The sequence below is a fragment of the Anas acuta genome, chromosome 23 (genome assembly GCF_963932015.1).
Source record: "Anas acuta chromosome 23, bAnaAcu1.1, whole genome shotgun sequence".
Classification (NCBI taxonomy): Eukaryota; Metazoa; Chordata; class Aves; order Anseriformes; family Anatidae; genus Anas; species Anas acuta.
In genome coordinates, this window is record NC_089001.1 from 7,258,850 (window position 1) to 7,275,741 (window position 16,892).

Consider the following 16,892-nt stretch of genomic DNA (forward strand, 5'->3'; position numbering starts at 1 on the left):
TTTTGGGGAGGGGGGACGAAAAATGTTTAGTCTTCTTCCCTCCCCCCCCCATGCATTTTTCACCCATTACGTGCCGCTGTTTTGGCTATAAACAGGTCGTTTCGGGGGTCACAGGGCGCCTCTCACCTGCGGGGCTCATGGGGCTGCGGAGCTGGGGGCGCACAGGGCTCGCGCTCCACCTTGCTCCTGCCCGGTGCACAGCTCCCTCCATCTCACCAGGGTTATTTTTGGTGCCGATGGTTCCCTCGCTCCTGGGGTGTTTGGCTTCATTTTCCTGCTGTTATCCCTCTGCTTTCTCCAGTAGGCCAGGGGAAGGGAAGCACGGCCAAAGCGCGGCGATGAAGCCCTGCGGGGGCTGCGGGCAGGTGCCTCCACCCGCGGCGTCCTCACCGGGGTCACCCTCATGCAGCCCAGGGCACTGCGAGCCCTGCTCCTTGGGCCCAGCCCCGTGCTGTTCCCCTCGTGCCATCCTCCCGCCCTGCTCCTCAGCACTGGCATGGTTTTGGGGGCATCCCATGGCTTTGAGCCCCACGCGCTGGGCATTGCAGTGGGCGATGCAGGGGGCGAGCACCCCATTTACAAACCCAAAACCCTGGGGGCTGCCCTGGCAAGGGTGGTGCGCCAGGCGGGTTGCCCCGTGCCAGAAGCCCCCTGAAAGCGTCCATTGTGCGGTGCCGGCGGCGGTGGCTTGCTCGGGAGCGAGGGGCCGGGGACAAGGCGCTCTCAGAGAGGCACCGGAGCGTGCAAAATGCCTTAAACCAACATTAGCGCCAGCACGGGCGGCGCAGCTCAGCGGGGGCAGCTCCCGCGGCCGCTCATCACAAATTCATGGCACCCCAGCGCCTCTCCCCGCAGGAGCCCGCACCGGGGTGCAGACCCCAACCGCAGCCCCCGAGGCAGCGCACGCGCCGCGTGCCCGTCCCTTCCTGGCTTTTTCCTGTCCCTCATTTTGCACAAAGACGCTGGATGAAGGCACCTTTTCCGTGCGATAAGTGGGAAGGTGGGGTTTTCCCGCGGCCCTTCGCTGCGGTTCAGCACCTCCCCACTAATTCTGGGGAAGGAAATGTTAAACAGGCTGAAGTGCTGCTTGTTTGGGCTGGGTAAGCGCCGGCTGCCACAGTTTACTTTGCTGTCAGGAGCCCCGAGTGCCTGTAAAGCAGACGGCGGCCACAGCGCATCCCGCGGCGGGGCTGCTCTGACCTCCCTGCGGGGTCCTGGCTGGGGGATGGAGGCTGCAGGATTTGGGATGTAGATGCGGGATTTAGGACAGGATGGAGGATTTAGGTTGCAGATGCAGGACACAGGATGTGGGATGGATGATGCAGGATTTAGGATGTAGATGCAGGACGTGGGATGGAGGATTTAAAAGGGAGATGCAAGATCCTAGAGGTATATTACAAGATGCAGGTTAGGGGATGCAGAGGTGGGGTTTAGGGTGACATTGGAAGATTCAAGATGGAGACTTCAGGATGCAGGATTTAGGATCCAGATGCAGGACGTAGGATTTAGGTTGTGGGCACAGGATCACAGATGTGGGATCCAGGACGTGGAAACATGATGGGGAATGCAGAAGTGGGATTTAGGATGCAGATGTGGGATGGAGGGTTCAGGATACAGGATTTAGGATGCGGACAGGACACAGGATGTGGAAAGTAAGGTTTACATGCAGATACAGAATTTAGAATGTGGGATGGAGGATTTACGATGCAGGTGCAGGACATAGGATAGGGGACCCTGCAGAATTCGGATTTTGGGTGCAGATGCGGGTTGGAGGAGATGGGATGTAGGATTAAGGGTGCAGGTGTGAGACATGGAATTCAGGATACAGATGTAGGTCATGGGATGCAGAAGCAGAATTTGGGATGCAGATAGGGGATGCAGGACAGGTGACATGGGAAATAGGATGCGGATGGAGGATGCCAGGTACAAGGCACAGAACATGGGATGCAGAAGCAGGATTTAGGGTGCAGAAGCAGGGTGTAGGACACAGGATGCAGGAGTGGAAAACAGAATGCAGATGCAGGATGCCAGGTGCAGGACTTAGGACAGGGGATGCGTAAGCAAGATTGAGGATTCAGATGTGCACGTAGATGCAGGACAGGGATGCTCTGTCCCCAGAGCACCAGAGCACAGACCCAGCCATGCATGGGGACCTCGCAAGGCAGATGTAAATTCCCAAGGAAACATCACTGCTTTCAGGCCACGTGCCTGGCCCGTACAGGGATTTCACCGCTCGTCCCCCATCTGGGCAGCAGAGCCTGGCCAGTGCGGCCACATCTGTCTGCCAGATGTGACGGGGCTGTGATTCACGGGGGGGGGACGGAGCCCCTGCGGACAGGGAAACCTCCACACCCCGCTCGTGCTGGGTTGGGAACGCGGCACTCCCACTGCACGCCTGCTCGAGGGCTGGGATGGGGCCACGGGAGCTGCGCTGCGTGGCCAGACAGGGCAGGGGGCAGGAGGTGGATGCGGGATTTTGGGGTGCAGGATGTGGGGCGCTGGGTACAAGATGTAGATATGGGAGCAGGTGCAGGGCAGGGAGGCAGACACAGGACATGGGATGCAGGGTGCGGATGTAGGATTTTGGATGCAGGATGAAGATGAGGGGTGTGAGTTCAGGAGGCAGGGTGCAGCCTCCTGATGTGGGCTATATTTACAGGGTGCAGACATGGGATGCAGGGTGAGAGGTGCAAATGTAGGGTGTAGGGTGCAGATCCAGGATGCAAGAATAAGATGCGTGGAGCAGATTGCTCCACGGGGGTGCAAGCTGAGGGGTGCAGGGCAGAGGTGTGGGAGGCAGCTGCAGATGAGGATGCAGAGGTTTGGGCAGGTGGGAATGCCAGAAGTAGTTCCTCTCCTGTTTTTAGGGATAAATTTGGAATTTTCCTGTTAACATCAGCCTTTTGGGGACTGGAAATCCAACAGGTTTGCTTCCTGCAGACGTGCTTCTATTTTCTGAGCTGCCCCCACCAGCTGCGTGTCCCGGGGACCACTGGCTCTGAAAAGCTGCAACATCTCCCAGGGGAGACAGGCTGCTCTCCCCTTGGCAGCAGATACATGTATTAAGCTAGGCGAAAATAAAGATGAAGAAATTCCAACCAAAAACACCCAAATCCAGCATTTTCCTTTTTAAAGCACTCGCTCCTTGCTTTTTCTTCAGCGCTCCCCACCACAGAGGTGCCCGAGGGATTGGACTGAGGCTCAGGCTATGGTTTCACACTTGCAAAACCATTGCAGGTGTCAAAAAGCACCCAGCATCGCGTCCTGCTCTACAACACAGCCCCAGCCATGTTAATAAAAGCAAAAACGCAGGGGAGCCCGTGTGGGGAAAGCAGCTCAGGAGCCTCCTGCACAAACCTCCAAGTTTTGCTGGTTGCAATCTTCTGCAAGCAGCCAAGAGGGTTTTGTGGGATAAAAGCTGCAATCCCCCAGTGTCAGGGGGAGTCAGCACTGCTGTGGTACCCCCACATCCAGGGGCAGGAGAAGGAGGAAAGAGAAAACACTTGAAATAGGTGAAAACCTCCCAAACACGCAGGCTGAGGTCATTTTTTGGCGAGGAAGTCGACTCGCTCGAAGTGCCTCCAGGTCTGGTTTAATATCAGCAGAAACATTCTTGGGCAGGGTGGGGAGAAAGTGCTCTCACCCCAAAGCAGCCTGAAACACCCCCCCAGAAAACATCCAGTGCTTGCGGCCACTTTGCAACCCCTGGCCAGTACCCGAATGCATCATGACGAAAGCTGAGACTGGGGGCAAAACAGCAACAAATTGCACAAAACCAGCACAGAAACAGGCAAAATGCCCCCCCCCCGGGGGCGGGGCTCAAGCTTGAAGTGGCTTTCAAGGGGTGTTTGGTCCCCGCTGGGATGCTCTGCCTGCGCATTTTCTGGGGATGGGGAGGAAAGCAAGGCCAAAGATTTGGCAGGGAAAATGTTTTTTTTTTTTTTTTTTTTTTTTCCCCGTTGCCCTGCAGGGTTTTCTCTCTTTCCTTTGCTCCCTCCTCAATCTAGCATTTTCTTGCTGGTTTTACCAGGCTGTGGGGCTCAAAAATACCTTTGGTCCCCCCCCAGCTGAGGGGACCCGCAGCCAAGGACCCACAGCCCAACAGCATCCTGGGGCTGTGGTGCACAGGGCAGCAGAGCAGAAGGGGCACAAAGCCACTAAAATAATTGCATCTGCCGTGCTCTGCTTGGAGAGCTGAGCAGCTTGGGGCTTGCCGCTGCCTTGCCGCGAGCCCTCAGCCACCCTGCAAAGCTGTTTTGGCTTTTCCAGTGATTTAGCACATTAGGAGGGTTATGGTTAGGCTGTGTTTATTTTGCTAAACCTCACAAACCCATAATAGAGCTGGGGAGGGGGAAGGAGGCAGCGGGAGATGCACTGAACGTTTAGAAAAAAAAAAAGAAAGAAAGAAAGAAAAAGGAAAAAAAAAAAAAGAAAGCTCCAGCTGAAGAGGGAAAATGAGGTTGGGATTGCATCTGCAGAGCAGCTGCAGACAGGGATGTCCTGAAATAAAGGTGGGAAAGAAATGCAGAGGCAAATGAGAGGGGATAAGGAGTTTTTTGAGGGATTTCTGTGAGGGAGGAAGCAGTGGGGCAATGCTCTGGCCAGGGAAGGGGATTTCTTCTCCGTGCTCTTACATTCCTCCCGTCAGCAGTATTTACACGACAGCACCAGGAGAAATCCCAGGTCGGGTGGACTGCAGCAAGGCGAAGGCGTGCAGCTACCGCTCACTGGGCCACTGCCCCACAGCCTATTTTGTTTGTTGTCTGCAGTGCACGGGGATGTTTGCAGCCTGTTTGCACTGCACAGAGATGTTTGCAATGTGCAGCGATGTGTACAGCCTGCAAGGTTGTTTGCACCATGCAGGGATGCTTGCAACACGTGGAGATACTTGCAGTACTGGAGGATATTTGCAGCATGCTGGGGACATTGGTGCAGACGGGGATGTTGGTGGTGCATGGGGATATTTGTGGCTCACCCAGGTGCTTGCAGCCTGTGGGGATGCTTGCAGTGCATGGAGGTGTTTGCAGTGCACAGGAATCTTTGCATCATCCAGGGGTGTTTGAGGTACGCAGGCACATTCACAGCACTTTGCAGAACCCAGAGACACCGTCAGCAGCTTTTCAGCCTTGCCCCCACACTGTGCCTCAGCTTTCCCCTTCCTGAGACCAAGCAGAGCACTGGGGCCATAGGAACCAGCGCCAGCTGCACCATTGCTTTCCAGCCATTTATCCCCCCGCTCAATCCTCCTGCCAGCACCCCAAAAATGCCTTTTTGCAAGGCAGGTTGGTGCAAAGCCCAGCCAGCAGGTGAGGGCTGCCAGCAGCAGGGAGATGTGTGATGGAATTTGTTTTGTGAAGTGGCAAAAAGGGCACAGGGCCCGTTCTCTCTGGCCACATCTCCCTGGCGGGTGATGGGGCTCAGCCTCCCTTTCTCGCCTTTGCAGCACTTGGAGAGGTTGCTCTGCTCACCAGATGTGATAAGAAAAGGTTTGGCTGAGGCTTGAAAAGGAAAAAAAAAAAAAAAAAAAAAAAAAAGCAAAAGCAGAGCAAATTCCTTGGCAAATCAAAGTGCAGTGCATGCGGAGCGAGCACAGAGCCTCGCATGGAAGCATCCGTCTTGATAAGGGGCGATGCGGCTGCAGGGAGGAGGAGGAGGAGGAGGAGAAGGAGGAGGCAGTGAAACCACCCCTTGGAACCAGCAGCTGCAGCTTGGTTTTGCAATCAAAATGCCCATCCTAGTGCAACCCAGGGTCTGCCTCAGTTTCTCCACCCTGTACATGCACTGCAGGGGGGGGAAGGGGTTAAAGCTGAGCGGGTAAAACGCCTTGGAGGGGTTAAATGGGGCGATTTTCTGCCGGGTTTTATCCAAAACATATGTTTTCGCCACTATTCGAGTTATCTGGGATATTTCCTGCGTGTTTGCTCCTATGGCAACCGGCCCAGCATGAAAGACCTATTTACTGGGCCCTGGGATAAGGCACGGCCATATGTTGTCAATTTGGAAGGCGCTCCTTCCCCTCCGCCTGTCTCCAGCCCCTCCTGCGGCACAGCCCTTCACGGGGCGCCTGGAGCCGAGGACGGGCGCCGCGGGCAAGGTGAGATGGTGGCTGGGGCTGGGGGGTGGCTGGGGAACTTGGGGGATGTGGAGATGGGCTCCAACATTGGGCTGAAGTTCTTCAGGAGCTAGGGGTGGAGAAGAGCAACCTGCAACATTGATTTGAGGTCCTTCAGGAGGTGAAGATGGAGAGGAGATACCTTCAACATCAGTCTGAGGTCTGTCAAGGAGATAGGGGTGGAGATGAGCAACCTACATGGTTGGCTTGAGGTCTATCTGAGAGACCAGGCTGAAGACAGAGCTGGGGCCAAGGTATCTACAACACAGTTCTGGGGTCCAACCAGGACATGGGGTTAGAAACAGGGTTGGAGATGAGCTACCTGCAATGTCAGTCTGAGGGATGAGGCTGAATGATGAGGCAGGGATGGGGCTGAAACCAGGAGCAGGAACAAGCCACCTGCCTAGGTTTGAGGTCCATCCAGGAACAAAGGTTTGGAGCAGGAGTGGAGACAAGCTCCCCACGTCGCTCTGAGGCTCATCCAGATGACGAAGCTGGAGACGTGACCAGGAAGAAACTAGCTGCAGCGCCGGCCTGAGGTCCATCCAGGAGACATGGCTGGAGACAACCCACCTGCGGTGTCCTTCTGAGGTCCCTCCAGGAATCAGGCTTGGAGATCTCCTACTGCAAGTCTCAGCCCAGTCCCGGGTTCCAGGGCATGGGGCAGGAGCGTGCCGTGGGGGCAGCAGAGGCCCTTTGGCATCCCCAGAGCCTGCCATGGGCATGCAGTGAGGTCTGCCCCCCCAGCAAGGCCAGGCTCCTCGTGGGTGCAGCCCCAGTGTCCCAAGAAAGCCGGCGCTGCTTTGGGGCCGTTCTTTGCTCCTTCCTGGCAGCAGCCACCTGGGGGTCTCACTCCTCATCACCAAAACCACGGGGGCCATGGGGTCAGGATGAAGGAGATAACGTGGAAATGAGGAAATGGGAAAAAAAAAAAAAAAGCATTGTCACCTCATGCTGCCGTGGCCAAAACCTAAACCGGTGGGAGAAGGGATTAGGCAAATCCCCAGGACCTGCAAGCTGTGGTATTGGACCAGCAGTTGGCACATGGCCTCTGTCCCAGGGTGCCAACTCTCCTCTCCCCCAAGTTCTGGTGCAAGCTGAATTCCTGCGAATTCATTTCTTTTGTCTCAAAATAAAAATAAAAATAAAAAAAGATTTTATGGCTGCAGTACCCAACACCAGAGCAGCTCTGTGAGATAAACAGCCAAAATGCAGAGAAACTGAGCAAAGTGGTTTCCCATCTACTAAAATAGCTGTAAAAAAATCAAGGTGAAAAAAAAATAATACATATATATATATATAAATATATATATATATATATATTTTTTTTTTCTAATACCCAAGTGCTCTTATTGCTTGCTGCAGGGAGAGCCCGTTCTCTTGCTGCCTTTTTGCCTTTTACCCTGCTGGGAGAAGCAGCTCAGCATCACAAAGCACAAAGCCCTGACCCCCTCCAGTGAAACCAAAGCAAAATTCACACCCAGAGGAGCTGAGGGATGTGCAGGAAAAGCCCCGAAAATGCACAGGGGTGACCCAAAGCATCTGTCAGCAAGGGCAAGGTGATGGCTTTCACCCTCAGTGCAGCTGGGCAGGACCAGACATAGCACAGGACAGGGGATTTTGGGAATGATTCACTCCCTCATTGGTATTTCTGATGAAAAAGCACAAACAGAACATTTTTTTTCCTCCCCCATGTTCTGCAGGAGTGACCCTTTCTCGTGAAGCCTCCTTCCCACCAGCCGCTCAGCGTTGCCTTCCCATATTTCTTTTTAAGACACACACACACACGCACAAAAAAAAAAAAAAAAAAAAAAAAAAAAAAGGCTTTCAGCCAAAATAAACCTTCTCTATGAAAATAGAGAAGTGTTTGGGTCAAAAAGCCACTTTTCTCTGGGGAAAAAAAAAGAAAAAAAAGAAAAAAAAAAAGAAAGAAAATAAAAAGAAAAAACACACCAAGAAAACCACCTAACCCCTTAAGTGAATGGTTGGCAAAGCTCATGGGGAGGTGTGATATTCTTTGTGGAGCCAACTGATACAGTGGGGGGAAGGATGGAGGGAAAAGAGTGAATCCGCACAAAAATAGCACGGATGAGACCCGTTTGTGTTAATGAGCAGAAAACCTGAGGGAGAGGAGGAGCCACCACCTGCGGAGCGGCCGTTGGCAGGCCCAAAGCCAGGAGCTGGGGGCGTACTTTGCGTCCCTTTCACGCAACCAGCTCCAGCACCCTCCAATCCAACCTCCCCCCCCAATGCATTTGTATTTTTGGCTGCATCAAGGAGAAAAAACTGACCAGCGCCAAGGCTGGCTGGAGGAGCCTCGAGGTGCTCACAAGCTGCACATCCCCTTTCAAGAAACCCATCTCCCCCCACAAGCTGGCTGGGGAGATGGAGGAAATTGTCTCCTTTTTCCCCCGTTTCCCCATTCCAGAGGAGGCGAGCTTTTGTTTGAAGACAGCTCTTCATTTCCTGCCCCTCCAGCTTCAAAGCAGTGGTGGCCAACAGGGGGGACTGCTTGCCCTGCTCCTCCCGCAGCACCGCACGTGGATGCGGCGTCCCTGGGCAGGGGAAGGTCCATCGGAGCAGAGATGTCCCGCCAAGGCAAATACTGGCTTCAGAAGGATTTTGTCTTTTTTTTTTGTCTTTTTTTTTTTTTCCCTAAAAAATGAGAAGTTTTTGCTCGATTGAGGAGGAAAGCGGGTTTTGCTTTGTTTCCATCCCAGCTCTGTTTTTACAGGAGGACCCTGGGGCAGGTGCAAAGAGCCTTTCAGATGCTTGGCTTTTAGCCCCTTTAGGATCCAGGCTGTGGGAGGGCCCCCCCGGGAGGACCCCCCATGTACCCCCATGTCCCCCTGTGTCCCTCCCCAGGTTGCAACCGAACCCAGTGTGTCGGGAAGGGGCTGTGGTTGGCAGGGACCAGCATGGGACTGGGGAGCACCCCATCACCTTGGGGGGGACAGCATGAGAGCTTCAGGTATGGTGAGGTGTATCTGAGCTCTTCCCTCCTCCTCTCCTCCTCCTCCTCCTCCTCCTCCTCCTCCTCCTCCTCCTTCTCCTTCTCCTCCACCTTCTCCTCCTTCTCTTCACCTTTTCCTTATCTGCTGTTTTTTCACCCTGACTGGTCTCTTCTCCCTCCACCTTCTCTCTTCTCATCCTTTTCTCCTTATCCCCTTAACTTGTCTTTCTCATCTCTCCATCTTCCCTCCCCGCCCTCTCTCAGGTGACACGTGGCCCCCACATTGCTCCCTCCTGATGCCCCCCACAACCTGTCACCATCTCCCCGTCCACTCCCATCCCTGCCTCAGTTTCCCCCTCACACCCACTTCTATCCCACTGCAGGGCAGTGCCGGTGCCACCCAACCCCACCTCCAAGGATGAAGGCCCTGGGGTCTGGAGGAGCCCCACACGCAGAGCCCTCCATGCCCCAGCACCACTGGTGCTGTCTGCGATGCACTGGACTCGGAGACGGGGAAGCCCCAATAAATCTTGTGGCAGCAGCAGCACTCTGCCACCATCTGAGAACAGCTGTGTTTTTCTAGGCACCAGTGATGTGACTGATAGGGTTTTACTGCTACCACAGAAGCTGTTTGCACGTAAATGTTACATTAGGCTTTTACAGACCTTTCTGTCCCTGATGTTAACCTTAATGTAGCTAAAGAGGGCTTGAAAAGGCAGCGTGTTTCGGATCAGAAGCCTCATGCCAGCAGGAAAACGCTCCGTGTGTCAAGTGCTTAAAACCAGAGGGAGGTGGGAGCAATAAATCTCATGACCCCACAGACACTGAGTGTCCACAAAACAGCCTGTCCCAGCAACAGGACCTGGCTGGCACGCACTGTCCCCTTCCCAGCAGGGTCCCCAAGCCCTCCCTGGTAGAGCCTGATGGGGACTGGGACGAGGTACCTAGTGGGGACTGGGATGGAGTGATAGGTGCCTGACGGAGAGTGGCATGGGGTGATGAGGTACCCATTAGGGACTCAGATGAGTTGATGGGGATGAGGACAAGGTGATGGGGACTAGCATGAAGTGCCTAATGGGGACTGGGATGGGGCATAGGGGACTGGGAATAGGTACCCATTAGGAATTGGGTTGAGTTGATGGGAACCAGGATGAGGTACCCAAGGGAAACCAAGACAAGATACCTGCTGGGGATCACGGAATCACAGAATCATCTAGGTTGGAAGAGACCTCCAAGATCATCTCATCCAACCTCTCACCTAACACTAACAAGTCCTTGACTAAACCATATCCCTAAGCTCTACATCTGAACACCTTTTAAAAGACCTCCAGGGATGGTGACTGAACCACTGCCCTGGGCAGCCCATCCAAATGTCTAACAACCCTTTCGGTAAAGAAGTTCTTCCTAACACCCAACCTACACCTCCTCTGGCACTGCTTTAGCCCATTCCCCTTCGTCCTGTCACCAGGCACGTGGGAGAACAGGCCAACCCCCACCTCACTACAGCCTCCTTTAAGGTATCTGTAGAGAGCAATAAGGTTGCCCCTGAGCCTCCTCTTCTCCAGGCTGAACAAGCCCAGCTCGCTCAGCCGCTCCTCGTAGGACTTGTTCTCCAGGCCCCTCACCAGCTTCGTCGCCCTTCTCTCAAGCACCTCCATGTCCTTCTTGTAGCGAGGGGCCCAAAACTGAACACAGTACTCGAGGTGCGGCCTCACCAGAGCCGAGTGCAGCACACTGCTGGCTCATATTCAGCCAACTATCAACCAGTACTCCCAGGTCCTTCTTTGCCAGGCAGCTTTCCAACCACTCATCTCCATGCTATCGCACTAGGGGAACTTGGTGTGCTGACTCTAAGGAACAGTACAAGGCACAGAGCGGAGTGGAGACACCACGGATAGGCTCTGTGACGAGATGGGGACCTGATGCTCTTGTGCGCACCAAAGAAGTGATGGGAGCTGGGGCAAGGTACCTGCTGGGGACAGGGTGATGAGATACAGGACGAGGTACCCGCTTGGGCCCAACATGGGGTGCTGGGGACCAGCTCAGGAAAACAAGGAGCATCTCCCACCCCCCACCATGCTGACCCTGCACCCACAGCCTGCCCCTCCACCAGCTGACCCCCCCCAGTGCCCAGCAACCCCCGTTCCCCAGCCCTGCCCATGGCACCCCAAAGATGCTGCTGCTGTGGGGCCAGGCGGCTGTGCAGCTCCTACAGGGTGGGAGCGGCGAGGGCTGGAGCACGGGGTGCTGCCAGCTCAATGCCGGGGCCTCGCTCCCACGAGTGCATGAAAGGCTCCCTGTCCAAACGGCATTAGACGCGCTGCGAAGGCTCATTCCCAATCGGTCACGCTCCGAGGCGCAGCTGCAGCCCCCGGCTGCAGGAGCCGAGGATGCTCCGGGGCTTTGTTCGAGCAGCCCCGCTCCCGGGAACCGTGACAAGACGATCAGATTACGGGGCAGCCAGAGAAAAATCACCCTCACTGTGAGTGGAGGGGTGCACGCCTTCCCTGGCCGTGCCAAACACTGAACTACCTGCTTGCTGCCAATGAGATCAGTCCTGGGGGGAGTAACAAAGAGCCCCCGCTAATGCTGGGGCTGGGTAACAGCACCATACCCCTGCCTCATTAATGATGATCTCTTTGGCTGCCTATCCTTCAACAGTCCCCTGTGCTGGATGAGGATGTAGCATGGCCCATGGGGAAAGGTTGGAAGAAATCAACGTTGGGCACAGGCCTGCAAGGAGGAAGGTGGCTTTTGGGGGTCCTCAGCTGCATCGTGGAGCACAGCAGGTCCCAGGTCCCCTCAGGCCCCATTTCTGCCCTGTGGGATGACAAGCTGGCATGGGGAACAGTAAGAAGTGAGAGACAAACCCCAGTGGGGAGAAAGCAAAAGCAGCAGGGCACACAGAGAGCAATACTTGGCAAGAAGGAAAACTTGCCTTTGTGAAGTGGAAACACAGAAGTAAAAACAACAGCTTCATGCAAGCCTAGCCATCAGCAGCAACAGGGGCAGACACCAAGAAGACTTGTCTGCCCAAAGCCACCCAAAACCTGGCAAGAAACCACAGAGGTTGGTGGGTCATGGCCTTTTTGTCCCCACAAGGCTGTTTATGAAACTACCGCCAGACAAAGCCACCAGCCTCTGGCAGGATCCCAATTTACCCATTTGCATCTTTGCAGAAGGGATTAGAGGGAGCCCCGTTGTCCGTTGTCCGGGTGTCACTCGGCGCCTTTGAAAGCAGATGACTTCATCCGCTTTCATGGCCCTGCTGCCTTCCAGTAATTAGATTTGCTCCTGATTTGGTACAACGACAGCAGCTTGGCGGCAGGGGTGAGGATGCTAGCCAGATTTTGCTCCCCCTTTGCAAGCGCTCAGTTATAGGACTGATGAGGGTCCCGGTGTAAAAAACACCAGGTACCATAGTGGATGCGTTGCCTCTGTGCAAGCAAAGCCATGTTGGGTCCCCGCATGGTACTGCTGCTAGAGCCAGGCTGTCAAAGCAAAATATCATTGCCTCTGGAGCTGATTTGTCATTCATAAGCATTTTGGGTGCAAATAGTCCTTCCTAGGGATGGCTCCGGTTAGCCATCCTCTTTGGCAGCTATTGCACGCTCCTGCAAGCCTCCTAGGAGCGGTTAAAGGCAGGGCCCTGCCAAGGTTAATTCAGTTAGTGCGCTGCTAACGGGCGTAGCTTGTCCTAGCACCAGTCCCTAATGAGCAGCTCATTTGAATCCATGCAAAGTACCAGGGAGCATGGAGACATGCTAATTAAAGTGACTGCTGCTCTGTAATTAAGCAGCAATTCCCCCCCCCCCCCCCCCCAAAGAGGGCTTTATCATGCAAATAGCTCCTGCTTGGGTGATGTAAGGGCTTGCGGCAGCAGCTGGGTCTCCCTAATGGGCTCAGGGGGCATCGATGTGGCAAAGCAGAAGAAAAGAAGCAAATTTTACCATTCCCCGCCAAAATCTTCTCCTGCAGAGGCTTTGCTGTGCAACAGGGCTGCGGGGGTGACAGGGGCACACCGGCACGCGGCAAGCTCGCCCAGGCTGCTTCCCAAGCTCAGCCCCTTCACTTCCCTGTTGTTTTTCCCCCGCAAAGAGTAATTATCCCCACTGGATGTCAAGAGCCCTGTTATTTTTTGTTTTCAAATCCTGGCGCGATTGCAGCGTGACAAAGCGCATCTGGTTTTTATACGAGTGGGAAATGCTTTCTAATAATCTCCACGACAGCTTGAATAATGGGAATCTGGAGTCATCCCAACAGGCCAGGCCATCCATGTGGCATCAGGGAGGAAAACAATGAGTGCCTCCAACCAGAGCTTGGTTAGGTTATTCCTGGTGTTTATCTTATTCCTAGTGTTTATTTTATTCCTAGACTGGGGAAGTTTTATATTAGAGCCACTGAATTTGAGGGCTGATGGATCCTGCTACGGGAGAGTCCATCTTCCATCAAGGCCATCTTCCATCAGGGCCATCTTCCATCAGGCACAACTTCCATCAGGGCCATCTTCCATCAGGGCCATCTTCCGTCAAGGCAATCATCCATCAGGGTCATCTTCCATCAAGGCCATCTTCCATCAGGCACAACTTCCATCAGGGCCATCTTCCATCAAGACCATCTTCCATCAGGAACATCAATTAGAAGGGCCAAAGCTCAACTTGAATTCAATTTGGCTAGTGCAGTAAAGACAATAAAGTTATTTTATAAGTACATTAACAACAAAAGGAGGACTAAGGAGAATCTCCATTCTTTACTGGATGTGAGGGGAAACACAGTGACGAAAGACAAAGACAAGGCTGAGGTACTCAATGCCTTTTTTTACCTGTCTTTATTCACAAGGCCGGTTATTCTCAGGGTACCGCCTATATCATCTGAATGTTCTTAAGTCTATGGGGCTGTACAGGATCCACCCAAGGGTACAGAAGGAGCTGGCAGAAGTGCTTACCAAGCCACTTTCGATGATTTACAGCAGTCCTGGCTAACTGGAGAGGTCCCAGTTGACTGGAGATTGGTCCACCTTCAAGAAGGGCTGGAAGGAGGACCCAGGGAACTACAGGCCTGTCAGTTTGACCTCAGTGCCAGGGCAGGTCATGGAGCAGATCATGTTGAGTGCCATCACACAGCACATATTGGACAACTGAGTGGTCATAAGCATGTGCTTATGAAGGGCAGGTCCTGCCTAACTAAACTGATCTCCTTCTGTGACAACATGACGCACCTAGCGGATGAGGGAAAGGTGTTGGATGTTGTCTGCCTGCACTTTAGCAAAGCATTTGACACTGTTTCCTATGGCCTTCTCATGGAGAAACTGGCTGCTCGTGGCTTGGACAAGTGCATGGTTAGTCAGGCTCAAAGAGTCCGTGTGAAGGGGCTTAAATCTGGTCAGTGGCTCGTCAACATGGCACTCGCCAGGGCTCAGTAATGAGGCAAGTTTGTTTTCACGTTAATCAATGATCTTGATGAGAGGATCAAGTGTGCCCTCAGTTAGTTTGCAGACAACTCCAAGTTGGGTGGGAACACTGCTTGAGGGCCGGAGGGCGCTATGGAGGGGTCTGGGTGGGACCTGTGTAGGCTGGATCTATGGGCCATGTCCAGCTGTATGGCCTTCAGCAAGGCCAAATGACACGTACCACGGCTGGGGCACAACAACCCTGTGCAGCGAGACAGCCTGGGGGAAGAGTGGCTGGAAAGCTGCCCAGAGGGATGCTGGTCGAGAGCCAGCCAAACACGAGCCCGTGGTGCGCCCAGGCGGCCAAGAGGGCCAAGGGCCTGCACCCTGGACTCCGTGAAAGGAGCTTGCAGCGACGAGGCTGCCAGTCGAGTGTTAGGACACAGGGAAACAGCCTCAAGTTGTGCCAGGGGAGGTTTAGGTTGATCACAAGGAGGGTGATCAAACATGGGAACAGTCTCCCAAGGAAGTGGTGGAGTCTCCACCCCCAGGGGGGTTTAAGACACACGGATGTGGCATAAGGGATACGGTTTTGTGATGGGACATGATAGGTGATACTGGTGGTTGGACTTGATGATCTTGAAGGTCTTTTTCAGCCTAAATGACTTATGACACTATGATTTTCCAACAGAGCCCCCTTCCATCAGGGCCATCTTCTATCATGTCCATCTTCTATCACAAACACCTTCCATCAGGGCCATCTTCGCCACTTGTATTTAGCCCTCGCCAGCCATCAAATATGTGTCAGAGATCGAGGTTATGCCATCTCGGCCATCAAAGCAGTGTGGTGTCTTCCAGGTTCTTCCCAAATTCTCAGCAGAAACTTCTCTGCAGGGCCATGCTTGAGGCTTTGGCTCTTCTGGCAGGTGCCAGCCTTTTGGTGATCTCTTGCTTATTCCACTTTCCCTGGCCATGCAAGGCATGTGTGTAGTGATTTAACTCACCGCCTGACTCATACTTTGTTTTGGGTGATTTCTTCACTAAAAAACATTTCCACCTGACCCCAGCTCTCCAGGGAAGGTGCCCACACCCACCCTGTTCTGGCATCTTGGGGACTTTGAGTGTTTTCTCTCTCTCTCTCTCTCTTTTTTTTTTTTTTTTTTTTTTTCCCCTTTTGCACTTGTGGAAATAATTACGTCCTGCAGGAAACCTTTGCATGGATAAAATTAGGGCTGGTAAACACAGGGTAGCACAGCCTGTTGGCCTCCCAGGTTTACCCAAAACTCCACAAACTGAGGCCTTTTCACATGAAACCCTTCCTGGGCAAAAGTCCCTTCTCCAGCCCACAACCGCCACATGCAGGCCCAGCCTAAATTTAGCAGAGCAAGTCCAAAAAGAGGTCATTTTGGGCAACATCCCTGCTGGCCTTGACAAACAGCCTGTTGGAAGGGGCTGGGAAAAGCAGTGAAGGGTTTGGGCGCAGTGCAAGAGATGGAGCCGTAACGCCCTGGTTCAATGTTTAATTCCAAAGATTAGGTTTAATGCTGGGCAATTTAGTGAGCTGTTAATATTAAATTACGCTGCAAATGATGGGAGCTTCCCGAATGCTTAATATGATCTTCTTGCGGTTTGCGTTTGGACGTGTTCCAAGCCCAGATAAGCCCACTTTTGTTGGTTTTAGTGCTGTCTGCCCAAGCAGGGCTTTTTTTTTTCGGCGTTATCTGTTGGAGGATCACGCACAGAGCATGTGTGCAGAGTGGAGGAGCATTTCCAGCCCTGCCTGGCCCCGCTCTCTGGAAAGGCTCAAGCAACTCCCCCTCTGCAGCACGACGCTCCTGCAGAGCTCCCATGCCAGAGCCTTCATACTGCTTTTTAAGCCCCACGGTTTGCAACTCCAGCTCCTGCCTGGCTGAAAAAAACTCTGCAGTGCAAGGGCAGAGAGGTGAGTCGGGCAATGCAGGGGCTTGCAGCAGGTCCCGAGAGGCCTCACGGGTGTGCGAGCAGCCTTGGCATGGGGATGCCCTTTGCATGGGGGCACGGAGAGGCGTGGGGCACGGGGGGAGCTTTGCATGGCGCTCAGGCACACATTTTCCTGCTGCAAACAAGTCCCCACTCGCACGGGGCACATGCAGACACCGGGTGCAGGGGTGAAGTTTGCACGGGTGCAGTTTTCACAGGCACAAACGCTGCGTGCTGCTCGGCGCCTGCACTCCTCATGCCGCCAGCAGCCCCCGCCCGGGCTGTGTGTGTGTGTGTGGGGGGGGGGGGGCACACGAAGATGCGGGCGCGCACAGGTGAAGCCTGCACGGGTGGCAGCCGCAGATCCGAGCACTACTCGGGAACGCGCTTTCCACGCCACGACCGCGCGGGGCTCACGGAGCGCGCTCCGAGCCCCCCCCCGCGCCCCCCCCCCCCTCCCCAGCCCGGTGCGGAGCCCC

At 54.2% G+C, this 16,892-nt stretch overlaps 1 protein-coding gene across 1 annotated transcript in view; it reads left to right on the forward strand.

Moving 5' to 3' along the window:
- Positions 1 to 16,238: 16,238 nt before the first annotated feature.
- CDON (cell adhesion associated, oncogene regulated) overlaps positions 16,239 to 16,892 on the forward strand; it is a 57,403-nt gene continuing 56,749 nt past the window's right edge. Inside the window, exon 1 of the mRNA XM_068659078.1 lies at positions 16,239 to 16,396. The gene's annotated coding sequence lies outside the window, so the exon portion shown is untranslated. The remainder of the gene's footprint in view (positions 16,397 to 16,892) is intronic.